The 23,707-nt window shown below is 37.9% G+C and overlaps 1 protein-coding gene across 3 annotated transcripts in view; it reads right to left on the reverse strand.

Moving 5' to 3' along the window:
- KCNIP1 (potassium voltage-gated channel interacting protein 1) overlaps positions 1–23,707 on the reverse strand; it is a gene marked incomplete at both ends in the record, with an annotated part of 364,640 nt that overhangs the window by 313,734 nt on the left and 27,199 nt on the right. The window lies entirely within an intron of this gene.

Below are 23,707 nucleotides of genomic sequence, written 5' to 3' on the forward strand. Positions count from 1 at the left end.
TATTACAAATATTGCAAACTTGCTTTATTCAAGATGGGCTATTAATTCCAAAATGATATCAGTTATAAAAGGGTAATCTATTGCTACTAATTAGATCTGGTAGCAAATTTTATACAATAGTTGGGATATTTTGTCTCTACTTCTGTGATAATTATTTAGATTTATTAATTCTATTATGAAGTATGTAATGATGAGCTGTGATAAATATGCTCATTCCTTCAATGAAATCTTTGTTGAAAATTTGCATGCATCCCATTTGTTACCATAAATATCTTATTCACACTAGGGAATAGTTTTCCTTCCATGGAAATATGTACGGTAATTAAATCTGACTAATAATTTCTTTTCTAGCACCTATTAATGCTCAATGCGCATCTTTGCAGTATTAGCTGGTAGAGAGTTGTTTACATAATAAGCTAGTTGAAAATAAGCCAAAGTCAATAAATCCAACAAATTTCCAGGGGGAGGGAAGGAAATGCATTTTCTAAAAAGCCCCAATGGACTGGAATAAAATCTATAATAATTTGAGCTAAATAAATTAGTTTATCTCTTGTAGCTGCAGTGATTGTGTCAATTCTAGTTTTATTACTTAGTCTCACTGAAAAATATCTACTGATATCCCTAAACAATGCCATTAAAATCTAAATGCCATGTATTGAGTCAAAACAGACCTTTGACCTATTTGTCAGGTGAGAGAAAAATGTACAGAACCCAGTAAGAGAGGCCAAAACAAAGACAGAGTAGACAAAATACAGCCAATTCTGATGAAACACAATTCTCTATCATATGTAGACAACTGAAAAAAGCAGAGGTATTATTTTTTTCACACTGCTTCTACAGCAGAAGACCCAGCAGTTCTTTCATTTCATGTTGCCTTTGAGTAAAAGCATCAATAGGACAACGATCTTTATTTTGAAGCCCTGAATTGGCTTTAATATTTGAAAAGGCAGAGGAAATGGGAGCCTGAAATACACAAATTATATAGTTTATATAGACCCAGATACTATCTACATCAGGGTTGTCAAACTGCCGGCCTGTGGGCCAGATGCATTATGGCGAAATTGCACACACCCCATGGCCGGCAATGGAAAAAAAGTCACAATACGTCACGACATGTCACGTGATGTTGTGAGTTTAACACCCCTGATCTACATCTATTTACCAAAATCCTCCTTTTTCTGAGAGGGCTCTGCCCAATGCATCTGTTGCAGTAAAATAAGTTCTACCAAAACTCATGCAATAACACACATGGTATTAGTCAAGGGGTCACAAGATGCTTTCCTACTTTCGTTTTGTTGTTTTGTTTTTCACCAAAAGTGAGTCTAAGAACATGTGGGATCAGTTGTTCCATTTATTGTTTTTACTATTGTTTGATTTTGTTCTGACATTTTAATATAAACTTTTTGATTGGCCGCAGGGAAAGTTTTCTGCTTGAGATATTTTTTTGAATAATGATAAATGCTCGCATTATATCCACAAATTAAAATCTGTACACACAGATGCTAAATCATGTCTTTCCAACTGACAATGTTTCCCATTCAAATGAATGCCCTTGGGCTTTCCATATTTCAGGTAAGAAAATGGAATTCTGAGGTGAAAAATCTATATTTCTAAAAAGAAAGCAATAGTATACGTTCTTAGTTACCTATCTGGAATGGAAAATATTCAGATGTAAAAACAAAAGCAATTTCATTTAATAACAGTTAATTAGGTGTATATACCCATTGAGTTGGGAAGACTAAGATTGGTAGCAAGGTTGAGAGAAAATGTTTTCGACTCTCATATAGTGAAGCCATTGCAGTTCAAGAAAACCAGGTATCAAAGGAACAGAACTATGCTACACAATAATTAGCTCCTCTCTCATTTTGATTCAGTTTTGAGCCATTCAGATTAGAGAATGTCTGCTTATGTTGATTGTAAAATATAAGGATGGAAATGAGGTTAAGATTTCTAATTGAGACAAAGTCTCTGCATCATTCAAGATATTGGTTTTCTTCCAGTTGCAGATCATACATATATGATCTGGGAGGCTCAATATTTAAACCTTTGGCAGCCCACCAACATTTTTTAAAGTCTTTGCTGTTTCTGCCTTCAAAGAAACTACTAAAAGGTAAAGTTAAAGGTTCCCCCGCACGTGCGTGCTAGTCATTTCTGACTCTAGGGGCCGGTGCTCATCTCTGTTTCAAAGCCGAAGAGCCAGCGCTTGTCCGAGGACGTCTCTGTGGTCATGTGGCCGGCATGACTAGATGCCAAAGGCACATGGAACGCTGTTACCTTCCCACCGTAGTGGTCCCTATTTTTCTACTTGCATTTTTTACATGCTTTCGAACTGCTAGGTTGGCAGAAGCTGGGACAAGTAACAGACACTCACTCTGTTACGCGGCACTCGGGATTCGACCCACCATATTGTCGACCTTCTGATCAACAAGCTCAGCGTCCTAACCCACTGAGCCACCGACTCCAAATCAGCTCCACTTGATCACAGTACCAGGTATTTCTTTGTGGATTGTGGCAATATTTAATGTATTTGTGTGGTCCTCTCCCTCTGCAAATTGTTCAGAACGACTTTGAAATATCCACAAAATGTGCAGAATCTAAACTGAAACTCACCCATTTCCATTAGTTTTTCCCTCCCTGCTCCTGTCATCCAGGATTTTAGAAGGCTTCAACTCCAATCATGGATTTTTTTTTAAAAAAAGGACTCTAAAACAGACTGTTTAAAAACAACCCCAATACCTTCAGCTGGACTGTAGCTGGGAGATAAATTTTAATAGAAAGCAAAAGAAGGAGGAAAAAGCTGAGAGAAAATAAATGGAGCTTCTTTCCTCATTTGTTTTTCTACCCACCTGGGGCTTCATCTCTGGCCTACTTCCCAGGCCTTCCTTCTTCTACCTGGGCTGTAGCTGCCAGATGAAGCAAAGCAAAGCAAAAGCAAAATGAAATGGCCTTCGTAGGCAATTATTTTTTTTTGTAATACTCCTGATATTTATTTGTCAGGTCCCCTCAGGCTGCCATAGGCATAAAGGTCAAGAGAAGAGTTTAGTCTGTAATTTTGGGAAATGATTTGCAAAGAGAACAATAGCACAACAGATGAAAAGATCTCTCCAATTCACAGAGGACCTGTTAAGAAGGAGATAAAAATGCCCTCTGTTGACTAGCTATAGCCAAGCAACTTCCCACAAAAGCTTTCTCATGGCTTAATTGGTTTAGACAATTAATTTAGTGGGCCCCATAAAAAGTTAAAAGCCCTGCTTATAAAATATATATTTATGCTAAGGTATTTAAGTAAAAACCAAACATTGAACAGTATAAAAATATTGATCAACCTCAAATCAAAGCTGAAATCCAATGACTTATTATCCTGCTCTCTCTCTCTCTCTCCCTCAATCTCTCCCCCCTTCTCTCTCTCTCTTACACACACACACACACACACACACACACACACACACACACACGAATAGTAGCAATCTATTAATACTACTGCCTTTTTACCTAATTAATTCTCAACCTAACAATTTGCTTCACTTGTCATATGCACCGGAGTCCTGTTACTTAACATTGTCATGAATTGGTCAATATTGCATAACTCTCTGAACACCTTTTCAGTCAGCAATCGTAAAGAAAATCCTTACATATATTATCAGTGCCTAATTTTATAAAAAAATAAACTGCTACGTTACTTCTCTCTTCCTTGTGAAAATGTTTTGATGCTAGAGCTATGTAACTTCATAATGCAGACTTGTTAAACCAGGGGTGTCAAACTTGCCATGTCAAGTGACATGTTGCAACATATCTTGACTTTTTCCCTTTTGCTGGAACTGGGGTGGGCGTGGTTTCAGCATGATGCATTTGACACCCCTATGTTAAACTATTATATTGCGGAGTATTTTTTTTTTCTCACAATCATGTATCTACCTCAGTGGGGAAAAAAATAGAATATTGCCCAACTCATTTGGTCTAGTCTGTCTATCAATCAATCATCATATGTTTCTCTAGGACAGGGGGCCCCAGCCCCCTGGTCTGTGGACCGGTACCAGTCCATGGCATGCCAGCAACTGGGCTGCACAAACAAGCAAAGCCCAATCCACAGGATGCAGGCAGCACGTGAAACCACGTCCGCTCTGGTCTGCAGAAAAACCTTTCTCCCTGGAACCAGTCCCTGGTGCCCAAAAGGTTGGGGGCCACTGCTCTAGGACATACATTAACCATATATGCATGTGTCCTATATCACTTTGCCCTGTTCCAACATTTAGGCCAGAAGGATGGGCTTATGGCTAAACAAGCAGGAACTGCAGTGCAGATCCTAGTTTTCCATATCCAATGTTTGTCACCAGCAAGAGTCTAGATATGGCAGATTATCTGGGTTTCAGTAAAGCAAGGAGGAATAAATGGCATATACATATTGGAGATACAAACCCCAGAGAAGGAAGATATATTCAGGAATGATCACTGTCCTCTCCATCATCAGGCATTTGAATTGGAAGAGCATTTGTATTTAGCTGAAGTTTGGATGGGAATTAGATATATGGAAGAAACATAATCTCTGAGTCTGCTTCAGTGTCTCCAAATACCCAACTTTTAAGAAGACCTTCATACTTGCATCACTCTTATGTTTAGAAAGTGCCCATGAAATGCAGCAATACAGATAAAAACTACTCAATCTGTATTTGCTCTGATTTTCCTGATGGTTAAAATAATCCACATGGTCAGTCCAAGGAACATCCCATAACATAACTTACTTCAGTACTTTGCTACATTCAATATTTAATTATCATATCTGCATAATTGATGCTTAAAATGATTTATAAGGAATATCTTCTTATTCAGATCTGCTCTTATGACATTCCAAGTAGCTGTGGCTAAAGATGATCAGCTGGGATGTAAAAAAAAATTACTAATTTCTTTTCAAATGAAGTGCTATCACTTGCCAAAATTATTATGGCACAGAGAAGTATATAATTCACAACATCTATTAGTGTCCATCTCAAAGTGCTTTTCAATTTTAGAAAATGCATTCTATTTTTTACAGGAAAAAAAGCATACATTGGGGAGCCAAGTTCAACAACAAATGCATTGTGTGCATGTGTTTCAGTAATTAGCAGGAAAGTTAACTTGGAGGACAAAAGCTCAGTGATTGCTATAACAACATGTATTTAAAATGACCCTTACATTCCTAATTATTAGTATCTGCTTCCTATAGACTTCGATTCCACAATGGAACGGAAAAATTTCCTTTGGCTGGGAAATAAAAATTAAATTCAAACAGAATAGACGAATCCACTCAGCATATACTTCAAAAGACAAAGGTGTGGATTTTATGACTCTCAATTCCCATTAACTATCCTTCAGGATAATCTAGTTGTGCTCTTAATATTCCATTTCTTGAGATGGCACTAACTGCTTGCAAAGCTGAAGATGTGTAACCAGTTAGAAAGAAGGTACTGAATTTTCCTAAAGGTGAGGCATAGCAGCTTCTTAAAAGTTGGTACTATATAGCTTTGTAGTTTTTCAAAATCTGTAACAAAACCATGACAGTTCTAATGGATGGATCATTTTGATTCTGTGAGAAATGATATGGAAGAAGCAAAATAAGTTTAATCTGAGGCAAGAGACAGCATCACAGCAATGCAGCCAGCTTCCTAAATTTCCCATGTGAAATATCATACCAAAGATAACATCCAATCTACACACTTCTAGCATTTAAGTATCTCCTTTTTCTTTTAGAAAAAAAATACGCAAAATTGAAAGACACTAAGATGCCAATGGATAGAAAACCATTCCATTTTACCATTGATTGTAGGTAGCTAGCCTCACCTTAGTCACCTAATAAATATACCTATCGTTGAACAGATCCAAAGTTCTGTTGATATAGTGTTTTCATAAAAAAAGAAATTACCAGAGCTCATTCTGCTAAGCACATTGGTTTGTGCTTAAATTGTAAGCCGCCCTGAGTCTTCGGAGAAGGGCGGGATATAAATGGGATTAAAATAAAAATAAATAAATAAATTCTCAAATTACTTTAGGATTATAAATTTATAATTAAAGTATGAGAGGCTTTGAATGAAGGCTAAAATATGGAAGGTTTTAAATCAATATCAGGAAAAAGATACCATAAGGACTATTGGAAGTCTATTGTTGTAGATTACAGTAACAGAATCTTGTAAACCTGACAGAGCGTCTCTCTTTCTCTTTTATGTCATAGAAAACTAAGGTGATGTTATCTTGATTTTCTTTCCCTTCCCTCATTTAGATTTGATTTTAGATTTTATTAGATTTATATACCGCCCTTTTCCCGTAGGACTCAGGGCAGTTTACAAGATGTTTAAAACATCAATACAAAAATTAAAAAAAACAATTAAAAATGATTCAATTCAGTCCCTAAAGTAGAAATATAAAAACCCCAATTAAAACTCTCAGCCTGGGCCGGAAAGCTCAAAGAGCCAGGTCTTCAGGTCCCGTCGAAATGAGCGAAGGTCAGGGCAGTCCTAAGCTCCACGGGCAGCTGGTTCCAAAGGGCAGGCGCATCCACAGAGAAGGCCCTCCCCCTGGGTGTTATCCGCCGGCAATCTTTTACCGCCGGCACCCTGAGAAGGCCCTCCCTGTGGGAGTGCACAGGACGAAGGGAACTTGATGCCGGCAGCAGGTGTTCCCTCAAATATCCCGGACCCAAGCCATCTTTGTCAGGGCCAAATTGGTATTTACATAACCACCCACACAATCCTTCTTCAAGGTTATCTCTGTATTCCTTTACATCTGTACATTATGACTGATTCAAATACAGCATATAACAAGGTTTTAAATTCCCTATTATTTCAGGAGTAACATATGCCCTCTACATTTCCTTTCTACATTTCAAATCTCAATAACTTATGTTCACTACCAATATTATATAAGATCGTTTTACAAGGTTATATTATTTACTTTGCCATTGGGCATATTAAAGTGCTGTTTAAATTATGCATGCTGTATTCCTACGCATTCATAATCCCTAGATTCTCTACTAATTTTCTTCCTCGTAAGCAGCTGAGGTTTCTGCCCGAGTTACTATAAATTTGTTTATGCCACCTACAAAGTAACATGCAACTTGAAGGCAAAAAAAAAGAGGTTTATATTTCTGGAAGAAGGTTATGATAATGTTATTTTGTATATTCATAAGGACATAACGCATGATTGCCTATAATCTACAACAGTCATACATTTACATTTAATGTCTGCAAATAATACTGTGTACATAGTTCTTGTTCAGAAACTGATTTGTTTAGTGACCATTTGCATTATGACAGTGATGAAAAAGTAACTTGCCACCAGTCATTGCATTTACAACCTTTGCAGGTTTGTAAAGCAAAAGAAAGAAGTAAGATCATAAGCACAGTCAGTGCTTTTTTTTGTCATAGAACGCACTGGAACAGAGTTCTGGCACATTTTTTTGATGGATTTTCCAAGTTTTAAAAGTAACTTTTGAAAATTTGATGTTTGGTCCAGATGGAAAGGGACGCGGTGGCTCAGTGGGTTAGGACGCTGAGCTTGTCGATCAGATGGTTGGCAGTTTGGCGGGTCGAATCCCAAGTGCCACGTAGCAGAGTGAGCACCTATTACTCATCTCAGCTTCTGCCAACCTAGCAGTTCGAAAGCACGTAATGCAAGTAGAAAAATAGGGACCACTACGGTGTGAAGGTAACAGCGTTCCGTGCTCCTTTGGTGTCTAGTCATGCCAGCCACATGACCACAGAGATGTCCTCGGACAAGCGCTGGCTCTTCGGCTTTGAAACGGAGATGAGCACCGGCCCCTAGAGTTGGAAATGACTAGCACGCATGTGCGGGGGAATCTTTACCTTTACCTTTTACCACATGGACTTGAATTGCCCTGTCCAGTGAAGCAGGTCACCGGCAAAATCATTAAAATGGTGCATGTGGGCTGCTTGTGTGTCGAGTCTGAAGCATACGTACTTCATCTGCGCTGGTTGTGATGGCGCTGTTCAGCTTGTGGCATTGCTTGGCTTGTGATTGGTTGTGTGGTCGCGTGCCGAGTGCTTACTGCGGGTGGCAACCATTATGTTTCGTTACACAACTGATGTCTGTGGGTGGGTGTACAGTGATTGACTATGTGCGAAAGGTAAAAAAAATCTTTATTTCAAAAAATCATTGGCAAATTGAAAATCTTTTTTAAATTTTTGGTGTAAAAGTGTGACACCAAATATAAAAATGGGAAAAAAATACTAATTACTTCTCAACCACTGGTCCTGCTAAGAACTGAATATATAATTTTTTAAATAAAAGATTAACAAGATGTGAGTTCCGGCACCTTTTTTCATACAAAAAAAGCACTGAGCACAGTTATAGTTTTACTTAGTGATCTCTTTGCTTAACAACCAAGTTGTCAGTCCCAATTGGAGTCGCAAAATGAGGACTATCTGTACACTTCTGCTCTTGTGATTGGGAGTAAGACAAAAAAGAGTAGCAGTTTTAGCTATGTGAAGGAGTAGGGAATGCTGCTTGTTTCATTCAATACTTGCTTCAATGGAGGATCACAAAGAACTCACTGTGAATTATTTCACCTCTGGTCAGATAGTAGCAATTTTGATGGTTTATGGTATCTCAAGATAATAATCACCTAACAGTTTTTCTTGCTTTTTTTTTGTCTCTCTTCTGATTTTTGCCTTGATGGCTGATTTACAGTTTGGCTTAAGGCTTTATCCTAAAAAAAGGACTTAACAGCTGGCTTGTGTACACTTTTACTTTACTGTCAATAAAATAAAAAACATTCTATAATATTTTGTCTTTCTCATCCATTAAGAAATTGTTCCAGATCACACAGAAAGGTTTTCAAGGAAGATGATTAACGGTAGGCCAAAATCATGTGTTAATTTTCTAAGAACAGCAAAGAAAGTATTGAGTCTTCCCCTACCAAAGGAGGCTGAGTTTCATTTTCCCATCTTATATCACTCAGAAGAGCTGGAATAACCCACTGAAAAAAATGAAGAACTATCACTAATGTTTCAGATGAAAACAATGGCTCACATAGACAGGACTGTAGCATTATTTAGGGCAGAGGTCCCCAACCCCTCATCCGTGGACTGGCACCGGGCTGTGGTATGCCAGCAACCGGTCCGCACAAAGAAGCAAAGCCCCATCCATGGGATGCAGGCAGCACACAAAACCACACACTCTCTGGTCTGTGGAAAAACCTTTCTCCACAGAACTGGTCCCTGGTTCCCAAAAGGTTGGGGACCTCTGATTTAGGATCTATATGCATGCATTAAACTGAATGATGGACAGGCCATTGATATATACGTAGTCTACATCTCCAGTTAAGGCACGTTTCCTATCACTGCCTAGAAAAGTCAGAAGACCAAGTATGATCTTCTGTACAGAAAGTATTCTGCTCAGTCAGAGCCTTTCTATATTTCTGACCACTGCTTTTTGACTGAGTATAAGCTCTACTACATTCTGAAGGATAGAAAGTTTCTGCAGTTTGCTGCAGTGCTTTTGGGTGGGTTCTTTATAGCCTCACCATCACCATTACCTTCAACTAATGTGGTATAGAGCATAATAAAATATTTACCACTTTGTGTGATGTAGAGCACATCACAACCCAGTCTGGTATAAAGCAAAATAATATGTATTTGCTTTGCTGGCCTCCTTAAGAAGCAGGCAATGGCAAACCACTCTAAAAATCTTGCCAAGAAAACTTCAGGGACAGTTCCAAGGCAGTTGCCAGGAGTCAACACTAACTCACAGACATGGATGCAAGGACACATACACACACAAACACACACACTACAAAAGCACTGAAATAAAATCACACAATAGACATTTCTTGCAATCTCATAAGATAAAGAACTCTAGGCTACATTACATTATAGGAGAATCTAACAATTCCCTTTGTAGCACATGTTTACAGGATCTATAGGATTTTATTAAATGAAGTACTTCAGACTATTTTCTTTATGGCTCATATTCATATTTTGAAACTCTTGCCCAGTTTGCATGGCTATAAAGATGCTTAGAGGATTTCAGAATAGGACTTCATTCTTAACTAAGAAGGACTGCTTTGGATCTTACATGGGGAAAAGTACAACATCTAAGAGGGGGATGCTGTTAGAAATTTGCCCAACCAAGTTCCCCAATTCTCAGATTTTAATTTAAGGAAATTGTTGGTCAATTTCCTAGAAAATGAATTGAATTGTCTATCACAGACTAAATTTGCATTCTTATTACACTTCTGATTCTAAACCAAACATATCAATATTCAATTCTAAGAAAATATACATCCATTTCACAGTTAACTTAGAGTGGTGTATTTGAGATTGAAGTTTAATACAGAAATCTAGCAGACTTACAATTACATAAAACTATAAAAATCCAGGTTAAAGACATTTTCCTAGTGCTTATCTATTGCTTAAATCAATTCCTCTTAGTTGAATTTTGGTATAATGGTGTCCCTTTGGAGTGATGAAATTATAAAGTACCAGAATTACATTTAGAAAAGCTACCCCAAATGTACATGGAAATCCCCATTTCTTTGACTGTAAAATACTGTGAACAGGTGTACTTGAAAGAGGTCTGTCCTGGTGTTCATCTTTAACAATGGTACTGAAGGGTTAACTGGAAGAAAGGGAAATTGTTTAGTCTAACCGTTGCTTTCTTGCTTCTGCAATCAGCTTTTGTACCAAGGAAATCTCACGCATGAGGATTATGTACATGAATGGGATATATACTGAAGGAGGGGAATAAGGGAGTGTACAGGAATGATTAATGTCTTCCTTATGATGTGATGGCTCTGTCGGCTGATTTTCATTGGCTAAAAAAGTTTATAAAGCAATGCTACTAACTTTCCAAGGTGTGGCACTTCTGGAGATAACTCTGCCAGCATTCCAGCTGGTCTGCCACCCAGCTGCTTAATTTGATCAAAAAAAGTGCTACTTGATCAAGAAGTCTCTGCTTGGGTTATTTCATTAGACTGATATTATATCTCAAGTTCAAGTAAGGGATTGGGACCTTACACTACAATAAAAAAGAATTACAAATGTAGAAATAAAATATACATTTGTAAAGAAGTGATTATCTGCCTAAACAAACAAGCCCCTTGCAATCAGAAGCTTCATATAATCAGTCCTAAAACACCAGGGTATTTTCTCCTTCTGCCCTCCTCAGTATGAAGCATGGATCTAGCAGTCTTCTTAATTAGCCAGTTCCAATGAAGTCTATCTTCTGCTGACATCCTATTCCACTCTGCTGGCATCTTCATCAGTCGTACCTGCCATTCCTTTATAGGCAATGCTATAAATCAAGTAACAGACTATTTGCTAGCCGTATTTCTTGTTACTCTGCATTCTGAGCACGTTACTATTACTTTGGCAGCCCTTCAAATACATTGTGACAAGTGCTCTATCCGTTCACAACCCATTGCACACTGGCCAAGGATTCTGAGATTTGTAGTCCCAACATATCTAAAGCTGTATAAAGACTGAGCAATCTGCTTACTTAAAGGTCCTACTGAAATAGTAGGACTTAACTGGCAGACAAATGTCACTACGTGAGATGGGCTACATCTCACATATATATATATATATATATATATATATATATATATATATATATATATATATATATATATATATATGTGATGATACTTAAAAAAAATAGCCTGCAGTGTTTTCAATATTGACTGGCACTTGGGTTAACTTACAAAATCTATACCTAGACATCATGAAATAGCAGAAAACTAAGTATGTGAAAAATAACAAATTGTATCTCTGTGCTTCAACCTTTCCCTTTAATGGACAAATGGAATTCCCATATTGCAACAGCATGGAATATCAAATCCAAACAGTACATTGCTATTAAGTGAAATTTATTTTGTATAGCAACATACTGTCAGTTAAGATATTCTTTGACAACATGATGAGAATGGTAACAGTGGACAAACTGATTGAACAATTTGTGGCAACTATTCCTGGTCACCTTTTTAAATTGGGTACTTCTATCTTCTGTTTTCAATAAAGGCAAACTTAAAAGGGGTTATAAGGCTCCATATAAAGGGTCTTCAAACTTGGCCCACTTATGACTTGTGGATTTCAACTCCCAGAGTTCCTCAGCCAGCGTTAGTACTCTGATGGTCTTTGAGTGTTAATGACTGGCTAACTGCAAAGAATAAAAATCTTTTCCATTCTCCACTAATTAGTTAGAACTGAAGAAGTTTTTTGGGTGAGAAGTGAAATGTCTTCAAGAAAAATCAAGGAAGTCCAGTTGCCTTTGTAAAGCACCTTTGGGACAACCATGACCTGGATGATTAGAACCTCCAGACATCTGAATTATCTAATCAATATTAAATTGAGAATTAGACAACACTTTAATATCAGGTTTATCCAAACCTATACTCCAATATAGTTGGAGATAGGTTAATGATTTCTATAGTCATGTTTTATTGGCAAGTTCTGATCCAGAAATTCTGGCAACTTTTTTTTTAAAAAATATTTATTTATAATTATATCCAGCAGAATTCTTTTGGGTGTATTCCCTAGTAAGTTATCTCAAGTTTTCATGTTTGACCACCCTAATGAAAAATGTCAGACTAATCAGGTTTGATAGCCTAGGGCAGGGGTAGGCAACCTTGGCTCTTTTATGACTCATGGACTTCAACTCCCAGAATTCCTGAGCCAGCCATGCTGGCTCAGAAATTCTGGGACTTGAAGTCCACGAGTCATAAAAGAGCCAAGGTTGCCTATCCCTGGCCTAGGGGATGCTAATATAATTACAATCTCTTTTAAATCTAAGGTAAACACCTAACTTAAACTTTTGTTATGCTAAAATCATGATAATAAAATAGGAAATGTATGTAATTACAACTGAAAATTACATACGATGAAACTTTTCTTTGCACTCCAAATGATCCCAGGCTGATGACTTAAGTTTTCATATTTTGTTAATCTACTACTGTGGCAGTCAAAGTCTAGCGAAAAATGCAATTGTTTGGAAAATGATGCTAGCAGCTTGATTTTTAAGGTGAGGCGGACTATTTTTAGGGTAGAATGGGCCTGAAGAATGGGCCACTGTAAGAAGATAGCTGAGCACATGCAGATAGTGAACAGAGATGCCATGGATGACATTTTGCAATCCTTACTGATAAGAGTTGAATCAGCAGATCCTGAGGAAGTACAGAAAGTCCTTGATAATATGAACTATGTCACCTGTGGGTTAGATCCCTATCCTCCCAGGCTTATAAGGATAAATAAGGAGACAAAGGGGGTCTGACTCCAGAACATTGACACTGTGAGTACAGGTGCCTGAAGAGTGCCCAGGTTCACTTTCTGCTTAAGGTGACAACCATGGATATATCTTTGGTTCGGTAATGACAATTGCCCCATCTTAAAATTCTCCTCTTTCCAATTCTCTAGACTGGGATTGCAAAGCAACCCTTGTATCCAGAGACAAACTGCATAACAATATTTCTTCTTCCAACCCAAGGGACTACTACATGTCAGTTTCTTGACAAAAATCAGATATTTCTCCTTGTTATGACTATATTAAAACCAGATCTGGACTGAACGACCTTTCAAAGAGAGCAAATTTCAAATACAGGACAGCTCTCGGGTTAAGTATAACACATGAATATTTCCACAGAGGATAGAAATTAAGGCAGATGCCTACTTTTTCTCTCAGCTGGCACAAGTGCCCTCTTGTTGCTCAGATGCATTGGAGGACTTGTAAGGTATCATTCAATTCACCATGTTCTATCGAGGTTAATAAGCTTCTCTGCTAGTTCCTAGAGCAGAAAATGAATACAAAATCTTTCCAAATGCCATCTTCTGCATGCTTATTCAGAAAAAAGTCCAATTGTGTTCAGTGAAGTATATCACCAGGGCACAGAATGGTAGCTATGATAATAAATAGGATTCAGCCAAACTGCACTCACTCCTAAAAACGCAAATGAAATAAATAGGCATAAAACTGTAACTTCAGAAAATTTGAAGACAGACAGTAATGCTCCTGAACATCATGACCAAATTACTGTAGGAGATGACCAGGCTGAGCCTGAGGGTGGGATTAAATGCATCAGAAGACTGGAGTTGATACATAATGAAAGAGACCTATGTCCACACACCTCCTACCATTAGTAGATTAGATTCTTGTACAGGCTGCATGTAGTAAACTCGCAGTGCTTTTGAGGAACTCTGCCTTGGCTTCTGGTTTTTGTGCCTGATGATTACATGTACACTGTTTATAAAGAAATGAATGCCACTAGTAGCCACTAGGGACGCGGTGGCTCAGTGGGTTAGGACGCTGAGCTTGTTGATCAGAAGGTCGGCAGTTTGGTGGATCAAATGTGCCGCGTAGCAGAGTGAGCGCCTGTTACTCGTCCCAGCTTCTGCCCACCTAGCAGTTCGAAAGCACGTAAAAATGCAAGTAGAAAAATAGGGACCACTACGGTGGGAAGGTAACAGCGTTCCGTGCGCCTTTGGCATCCAGTCATGCCGGCCACATGACCACGGAGACGTCCTCGGACAAGCGCTGGCTCTTCGGCTTTGAAACGGAGATGAGCACCGGCCCCTAGAGTCGGAAACGACTAGCACACATGTGCGGGGGAACCTTTACCTTTACCTAGTAGCCACTAGCCTTTCCTTAGAATATTGGCCATAGATCAAATTCTGCTTATAGTATGGTAAGAAATAAATCCTGCTTATCTACTATTTTACTCACCATAAGCTCTCACCATAAAGGTATTTTACATCTTCCCAAACAAAGACAGTTTTTAGCAGCATATAAGTCTTAGTGCTATTTAAAGGCAACTAGTTCATCTATTTTCTGCCATTTCTGCCCATGCTGAAATTGCAAACATTTAATTTAGGAAATAATTATGAAATATTTCATTCAGCTAAATTATAAATAAGGATTTTTTTGGGCTGGAGGTTTGCCTCTTAAGAAGATTTGACTATATTGTTTTACCTAACAACTTGTTAACATGGTTTTGTGGGAAAAGAACCTAACTTTCTGCAAATAAATACATTGAATGCTTTCTCAATCGACAACGTAAATATAAAACGTAACTTTAAGCTCTATTATTTAAGACTCACATTACGCTTCTATCCGGTTGGGAATAAAAGCATTAAAATTAAACTAAAAGTTAACAATACCCTTTTAGTCCTCATTTGCAGGGATATTTTTGCATAAGTGTACCTGTATAATGTTAAAGTAAAAATCTGGAAGGTGTTGGGAAAACAAGTCAGATTTGAACAACTTAGGTTTCATGCAGAAAGATACTGAATATATTAATGCATAGGCAAATCCTTAGGATTTTGTTTTCATGCTTTTATATATAAAAGGTAAAGGTTCCCCTGCACATGCGTGCTAGTCGTTTCTGACTCTAGGGGCCGGTGCTCATCTCCGTTTCAAAGCCGAAGAGCCAGCGCTTGTCCGAGGACGTCTCTGTGGTCATGTGGCCGGCATGACTAGACGCCAAAGGCGCACAGAACCCTGTTACCTTCCCAGTGTAGTGGTCCTTATTTTTCTACTTGCATTTTTACGTGCTTTCAAACTGCTAGGTTGGCAGAAGCTGGGATGAGTAACAGGCGCTCACTCTGTTACGTGGCACTCAGGATTCAATCCGCCAAACTGCCGATCTTCTGATCAACAAGCTCAGCGTCCTAACCCACTGAGCCACCGCGTCCCTGCTTTTATATATAGAAATGTATAAATTTGAATGATTACTTTCTCCAGTAGACCTTTGGAAAAGGGAAACATGTTTATCATTAAACCCAGAAAAGGGGAAAGGTATCTCTCAATAATTCATTCAGGAATCAGTTTCACAGAATTCAGATTCCTCCGTTGCTTTTCCTCAACAGCCAGTAGAGAAGTGTTGAACCAGAGAAATTCACACACGAAGGCAAAACAACTGTCATGGCACCTACAGGGAAGAAGATTTGATTCTGAAGAAGAAAAATAAATCAGGTCTGTGTTGTTCATTCTTAGATGACTTTTCTGTTTTCATTCATGTGGCTTTTAGATTATTGCTTAAATGAGCTTGTGTAGAGCTGTGAAACAATTGCTTTAATCAATCTCTCTTCCTCAGACAGATAACTCAGGCAGAAAGGCTGACAAGAGCTGAAAGGGATGAATAGGAAATGAAAAGATAAATCCTCTCCATGCCAAATGTTCTGTACAAGCTAACCAGAGAAGAACTTCAAAAAGCATGTCACTAATACCATACAGAACGAAATTTGAACACTGACACTTTTCTAAATAGTATGGAATTTGCTCTTCTCGAAAATCACATGTTTTGTTTTTTGATGAGTACTTCTGTGTATTGCAGCAGGTAGAGAGCATAACTGGTGTGCCAGGTATGACCTTGAGAATTCATTCTGTCTCATTCCAGAAAATAAATGCTAAATGGAAAAAGAGAATGGCCCAACTCAGTGGTAGCTGAGCCGCTCCAAATATGGCTAGATTAGATCTTATTTGAAAATCAGTATTGGGCAGTCGTTCCCAGTTTGAGCACCTTTCACATCTGGGAACTTCAAATCTCAGAAAAAAACTTCAATAGCCATACAGGCTGAATAATTCCAGAAGATGAAGTCCAGATGAAGTCCATAGGAAATCTGGTGGTAGGCAACCCTGAATCTAGAGGACAAAATAAGGTTTGATGGAAATCAGCTTTTTAAGAATTTTCCCATTTTTCTTTGTATGTGCAGCTAAATCAGAATCAAATTATTTTGATGCAATTGAAAAAGTATAGACCAGGGAAATTGGTTTGGGGATTGAACAATAATATGTTCCCACAGAAGATAACAAATTTTAATAAGTCAAGATTAGACTACAAATTGAATTGCAAATAAATAATAAATGTTTAACTTTTTTCTGCTTTTATTATGGGCTCAACTATCAGATTGGTATGCTAATGGGATGTAAATACATATATTTCAGGAAATCACGACAATGAAGATAAATTCTTCAGTTCCATTGAAATATTCTGCTATGCACTATATCTTACAGCCAAATCTTGGTTATCATTTGCTTTCACTGTCCTCTTGATCTGACTTCTATTTAATAGAAGTCAATATTCTGATATTTCATATATTTTCTCAAGCATATAAATTATAATGTTTTCAGGGCAGTTATGTGCTGTATTACTCATAGCTCCATCGCCTATTTTTCTAGTGAGATATATGATGTAGAATAAGAATAGAATAATTGTGTAAGCCTATGATAAAGCAGCTTTTCCCACCTGGTTACTCCCAGGTGTGTTGGGACTGTGATCCACAAGTTTCCCAGAAGATCTCCAGCTTTTTGGAAGAAGTGAGATGGGGTCAGGTGGGGTCAGATATTGTATCTGTATGTTTTCTAAATGCTTCACTTGACATAGCTAGTGTGCCAGGCAAACTTGAAAAGGCTTTGAAAACAGCTTCTGAAAGGATACCCCGAAGATTGCCAAATAAGTGAGGAGAGACTCAAAAATTGGACAGACGTTCAAAGCAATATCTACTTGGCATAGAAATCTTGAAATATAGAAATGCCATCTAATTAAAAATTGCAGTAAAAATGAATTGAAAGATGCCCAAGGCAATTTAGTACTATTCTCAAATAACCATCAATTAAAAAGCTTCTCTTTCCATTAAATTTGCATCTATCACTTCCATTCCTTCCACTAAAACATTTTAACTTCACTTAGGGCACTCTAGTGTTGTTTAATTTCGACTCCCATGTTTCACAGCCAATATGGCCTGCTTTATAGAAAAATAGGCATTGAAATATCACAGATCTAAAAGGTGCTAGGCTGGAGAAAGGCTGCTCTAAAGCAATAAAACAAGTTTCTTTGATATCCATGGATGATTGAGAATCTCCATAGATATTTAGCTATGCACTTTGGGATGTACACCCTTTAAGTGATGCAGGAGTATGAATGAATTCCCAGAAAAAATACAGTCTACAAGAAACATTTGTGCTTCAGTTTGAGATGCAGACAACACAGTCATCCCCAACAATCTGAACTCGTGTTCAACAGTGAAGGGACACAGGGCAGAAAACATCTTGCAGAAAGCACAGCCCCAACTTGCCAATGACGCAGGTGACCCTGAGGACACAGATAAACCTCCAAGTGGCCTCAATGACTCTCTAAAATAATGTAAATGATCAGCTGTCTGCAAGGAAGATAAATCCTTCCATTCCTCACCATCCAGTCAGAACTGAAGAAGATTCTTGGATGAGAAGCAAAAATCCAGTTGCCTCCTGAAAAAGCACGTTTGTAACAACCATGATCTGAATGACTGAGAATCTCCACAGATAAATTTCTATGATAATTCTTTCAGTATTTAAAGATCTCAGTGACATCCTATCTCCTTAATGTCTTTTTTGAAACAGTTGCCCATTTCTTTCAACCTTTAATGTTCACAGAATTTGTTTTGCATTAGCAGACAGATAGCTACATGGATAAGTATTTTTTATGCTAGTTATGAGGATTTTAATACAGTATTGTGGTATATAAGCACTTACATTTTTGTTCCATTTTATTTATACATTGCCCTCTAAGCATTCAAAAGGAGGGCTACAAATATGAATAAGCAAATGCAATGAAATATTCAAGGCTGTATATTTCATAATGAGTTTTTCAGGTCAGAGAAGTCAGGCTGTGCAAAAGAAGCACTTAGGCTGATGCTAGCAGAACTCAGTTGCACAAAGTCTATTGGAAATGTTGGGGGAGGATGAAACAACTTATGTTTTTGGGGAAAATGTGGAACAATGCATGGTGACTAAAGTACTCATACCCCTCCTTCCCTACCTCCCCATTCCCTTTAACACACCATTATTCTTTCTGGAAAACTGGATCTTTACAAAGGTCTGTTTGAAGAGAAGTTTGTGATGATGGGGTTGTTCAAAAAGAAGGTGGAGAATGAAAGATGTTAGACATGAACAAATAATAAAGAAGGTTGCAGTGAAAGAGAAGAGAGCAATAGGAAGTCCACTAATTTTTTGTGCTGCTTTTGTGCTTTTTAATGAGGAAATTAGACTTTTTTTTTCCTCTTCGAAGACGTTTTGCTTCTCATCCAAGAAGCTTCTGCTCTGGAGAAGCAGAAGTGAAATGTCTTCAAAGAGAAAAAAGAAAGTCCAGTTGCCAGGTGAAAAAACATCTTTGGGACAACCATGACCTGGGTGACTAAGAATCTCCATAAATCCCATGTGTTATGCACATAAGTATAGATATTGATCTCCCGAAATAGAAGCCCAGGGATCACATTTAAAGTGTCAATAAGTGGCCCGTGTTTAGTCATATCTCCAAGCAACTCAGATAAAATAATTACAGGAGGGATCTCAGTAGTTTAGACACTCTCCTTGAAGTACCTGACAGTAGTGAAAACTTTTCACAAGAGGCCTGCTTCAACTCTCCACATAACAACCAGAGACCACACAAGAGACTGATCTATAGTGTGAATTGGGTTCGGCAGTCATAAGCCAAACAGAAAAAAGAAAGTTTAAATTGTTGAAAACTTGGAGCAACATATATATTAGGATAAGATTACAAGTACTAAAAATTATAGAAAGAGTTAAGAAGATACAAATAGTCATAATTTAGCCACTTTATTTGGGATTGGCAATTCAGTCACCAAACAAAAAGGTGCTTATGTGAAAAATTTGAAATGTTCACTTTGGTGCTGGTATAATCAACAAGGAGGTTTACATTTATATTCATTGGAGAGGAAGGGATTATAAGAGAGTAGGCAGGCACACAATGGGGAATACACATGGAAAGAAATGCTTTAGTGTGAAACTGATTAAGATGTTGTCAATTTCAAGCAGCAGCTGCCAGGGAGGGTTCTAATCAACTAATTAAGGTCATAAAATTGAAATTGTTAGCATGCAATTAGCAATATTTAGGAAAGCCTTGCACTATGGAGAAAAGCAACTCAGAAAGAGATATTTTTTTAAGCAATCTCTCCACTCTGCAAGAAAAGAAAAGAAATGGGTTGGGCACAGGACAGTGTGTATTAACTGACTGTAATGGTGCATACTTCAGTGAGAGACAGGTCCTGGAAAGACTGTAAATGCAGGCATTGGTTACAAAACTTTTTATCATCATGATAACTGCAAAGCTTTACTGTCCAAGGCAATTTCTAAACAAGGACTATCTATAAAAATGCATGTTAGAAATTAAAGAATTACAACAACTTCTAAACATATTAAAAAAATAAACTCTTTGAGTTGTAAATATTTTTCTAACAATATTCCCATTTGAAAGGAATTTGTATATCAACCTGCCTCTGACATAACCTCTCAAAGTTAAACGTATGACAAACTTTCACAGATGGACAAATTCAAATATGAGTCTAGACATAAAAAAAATCTGTACAAGAAACCCTCAAATGTAAGGAGCACAGCTGTTATCGCCTTTTCTTTTAAGAAGCCAACTGTGTCTTTGAGGAAGACCATGCAAACTTTGTAGGAAGAAATGACATTCAATAAGAGCTTTTCTTGCTTTCAAAGATAAAAGTTTCTTTCAAAGACAAACAATAACAACTGAGATGGCAATATATACATTAGTACCAGTAGAGTAAAAAAAACTACATTGAAGAGAATGAATATATACAAAGTGCTTTGATATCCATAATGATTGAAAGGTATGAGCCAGGTGGACAATTCAGACACACGCTATATTTGCAAATTGCTTTGCTTTCTAAATGCTGCTTTAGCCACAGAAATATCCTAAAAGTTGTTGCAATGAAATAACATCTCTCTTTTTTTCAGATTTCAGGCTGATTATATTTCAGCCTTATCAGAAGATCTGCAGTTTCAAAGTATAAAGCTGATGGACTATTATTGTCCTACAGTAGATTACTCCTGATGTCTGAAGCAAAGCACCTAAATATTTTATGCATCAAAATGTCTTGGTAATGTTAGGGACAGCACCTTCTACAGACCTGTGTTCTGCCTTACCACGGAAGCTCATTTGAGACTGCTTGAGCTTTTCTAGTGTTAACAGAAAAGAATGTTTGTAACTCAGGGTTGAACTGTTGGGGTTTTGGTGTTCTCTGAGCTTGGTTGTGTTCTTGTTTTATTACCAAAGTAGGTAACATCATCAGTGCAAGAAGGGTGTGGGGTTTGCTCTCATTTTATATACTACTGGCTTGCCCTGCCAGTGTTGGAGGGAGTGGTCTTCATGGTTCCCTGTTTAGCCTGTTGTTTACTGTTAGCTTGTTTATTTAATTTGTTGGTTCCTTGATCGGGGTATTCTATTTTCTAGAGTTTTGCAATTTCAGACATTCAGCATTATATGTCAAAGGGAAAAATCAGTTTGAACAAGTTGGTCAATTTGAAAAGTACTGTAACTTGAGTTTACATGCTTGTTACTGTGTTCGCTTTTCTGTTTCCTTTACCTGTTTGCCAATTTCCTGCTTCTACAAACTTCTAACCCATTTATCCTTTCCAATCATAAACTCCCCCCCACCCCCATTTTTGACTATGCGCAACTTGTCAGCTATTGATACTATCCTTAGGTAGGTATTCACCTCATCCATCTTGTTTTCTGAAGGCAGCTGAAGAACAAATAGCTAAAGTATTCGTTTAGATCACCCCTCCAAAATTTAAACAGATTAAGTTCTGGGGTTCTAACTTGGAGCCGATAGGTACACTTAAAAAAAAAAGTAGCACTTCAAAAGGGAGACTTAGGGAATTAGTAAAGGAAGATATGGGACTAAAAAAGAAATGAAGCAACAGGCAGTTGAACTGAATGAAAATGCTTATGCAAAAATGGTAATGAAAACTGTTGGAAGCAAATGTTCTAAATCAAACATTGGGGCATCAGATATGCTCTGTTCAAATGTTTGGGTTTAAGTACTATGTGAAAAGGGACGCGGTGGCTCAGTGGGTTAGGATGCTGAGCTTGTCAATCAGAAGGTCGGCAGTTTGGCAGGTCGAATCCCAAGTGCCGCGTAACAAGAGTGAGCACCTGTTACTCGTCCCAGCTTCTGCCAACCTAGCAGTTCAAAAGCACGTAAAATGCAAGTAGAAAAATAAGGACCACTACGGTGGGAAGGTGACAGTGTTCCGTGCGCCTTTGGCATCTAGTCATGCTGGCCACATGACCACGGAGATGTCCTCGGACAAGCGCTGGCTCTTCGGCTTTGAAACAGAGATGAGCACTGGCCCCTAGAGCCGGAAACGACTAGCACGCATGTGCGGGGGAACCTTTACCTTTACCTTTTACTATGTGAAAGCGGGCATCTGTTAATAACACACTAAACAATTTATTTGCTGTATTAATTATTCATGTTTTAGCTGTGTGTGAATTCTAGAAGTTGGTGACATGTCAGACAAATGGAATAAGGAAATTATTTTTCAGAAGGGTAAAGGAATAGCATAAAAGTTAACTGCAAACAGTTGCTGCGACAACCCATCGCTTTGTGTATTTTAAGAAAGTAACAAATGCAGATGGTGCATTTGCTCTAGAAAGTTGGAATGTACTTTCTATTGTGAATATAACCAAAGTAGCTAGAAAAGATAATCATATTGCCATTGTCATTTCCCCCACCAAAAAGCATATGGATATTGAAATGCAAATAAGCAAATCAATACCAAAATTACAGCAATGATTCATATGTTCATTGCTTTAAAAAAGAACATAAATAGCTCTTTCTTTTCAACACTGTATACCTGCTTTCCCAATCTTTTATACGTGAAGACAAATGTAGGGAATAAAGGAATGGATTTTTTTTTATTTTATTTTATTTTGCAAAATGCCAAATACGTAATGTTAGACTAGGGAACCTTGGTTTCCTAACTACTAAAAGAATATATATTTACTAGTAAATAGTGAAGGAAGTCATGAACTCAGCAAAAATTTTAGAAACACTCGTGACTTAGTAAAGCTCAGAAAATGCCCAATTTTGTTTTTGTTTTCAGCTCATCAAACAGTCAATTCATTTAGGTTGAAGCTAAAGGATAAAACAAGAGAACAAATAGTAGAAATAAGGGAAAGGGAAGGATCTGATATGAAAGAACAATTAATCTATCCAGGAAACTGCAGATGGTTCAGAAAACCAGTCTTTGAAGGATCTGTCAGGGCCCTATCAAAAACACCTGCCGCTTTTCCCATCAGGATCCATTAATGACTAATCACGACTACTTCAATCCACCTTACATAGCTCAGTCCATTGTACCATCTCCCAGGCTGGTAAACAGATGTGAACTGATATAATTGAGAGGAGAAAAAGCTTAACTTCTTGGAGCGCTTTTCCCTGTCTCATAGCTACACTTTCCACCTTCCCATCCTACTGAATTCCCTCAGGCCGCAGCATCACTCTTCCCTGCCTTTGCAATATTCACAGTGAGAAAAATATCACTTGGGTTATTTTAGTGTCACAAAGAAGTAGAGGGCTTTTAATTATTCAAATATTTGCCAGGTTTGAAAAAAGTAATGGGAGGATTTTCTGGAGATGGCATAGGGCAGGGGGTAGGCAAGCTTGGTTCTTTTATGACTCGTGGACTTCATCTCCCAGAATTCCTGAGCCAGCACAGCTCAGCTTGGAAACCTCTTCTTTTCCCCTCAGTATGGCTGGCTCAGGAATTCTGGGAGCTGAAGTCCATGGGTCATAAAAGAGCCAAGGTTGCCTACCTCTGGCATAGGGAAAAGGGAACCAGGCTGCAATGGGACAGTCCTCCAGACTAAGAGAAGTAGCCCATGGTCCTGAAAAATGGGAGACCGGGTCATATTTTTGAATGG

This window comes from Vipera ursinii (assembly GCF_947247035.1).
Source record: "Vipera ursinii genome assembly, chromosome: 2".
In the NCBI taxonomy this organism is placed as follows: Eukaryota; Metazoa; Chordata; class Lepidosauria; order Squamata; family Viperidae; genus Vipera; species Vipera ursinii.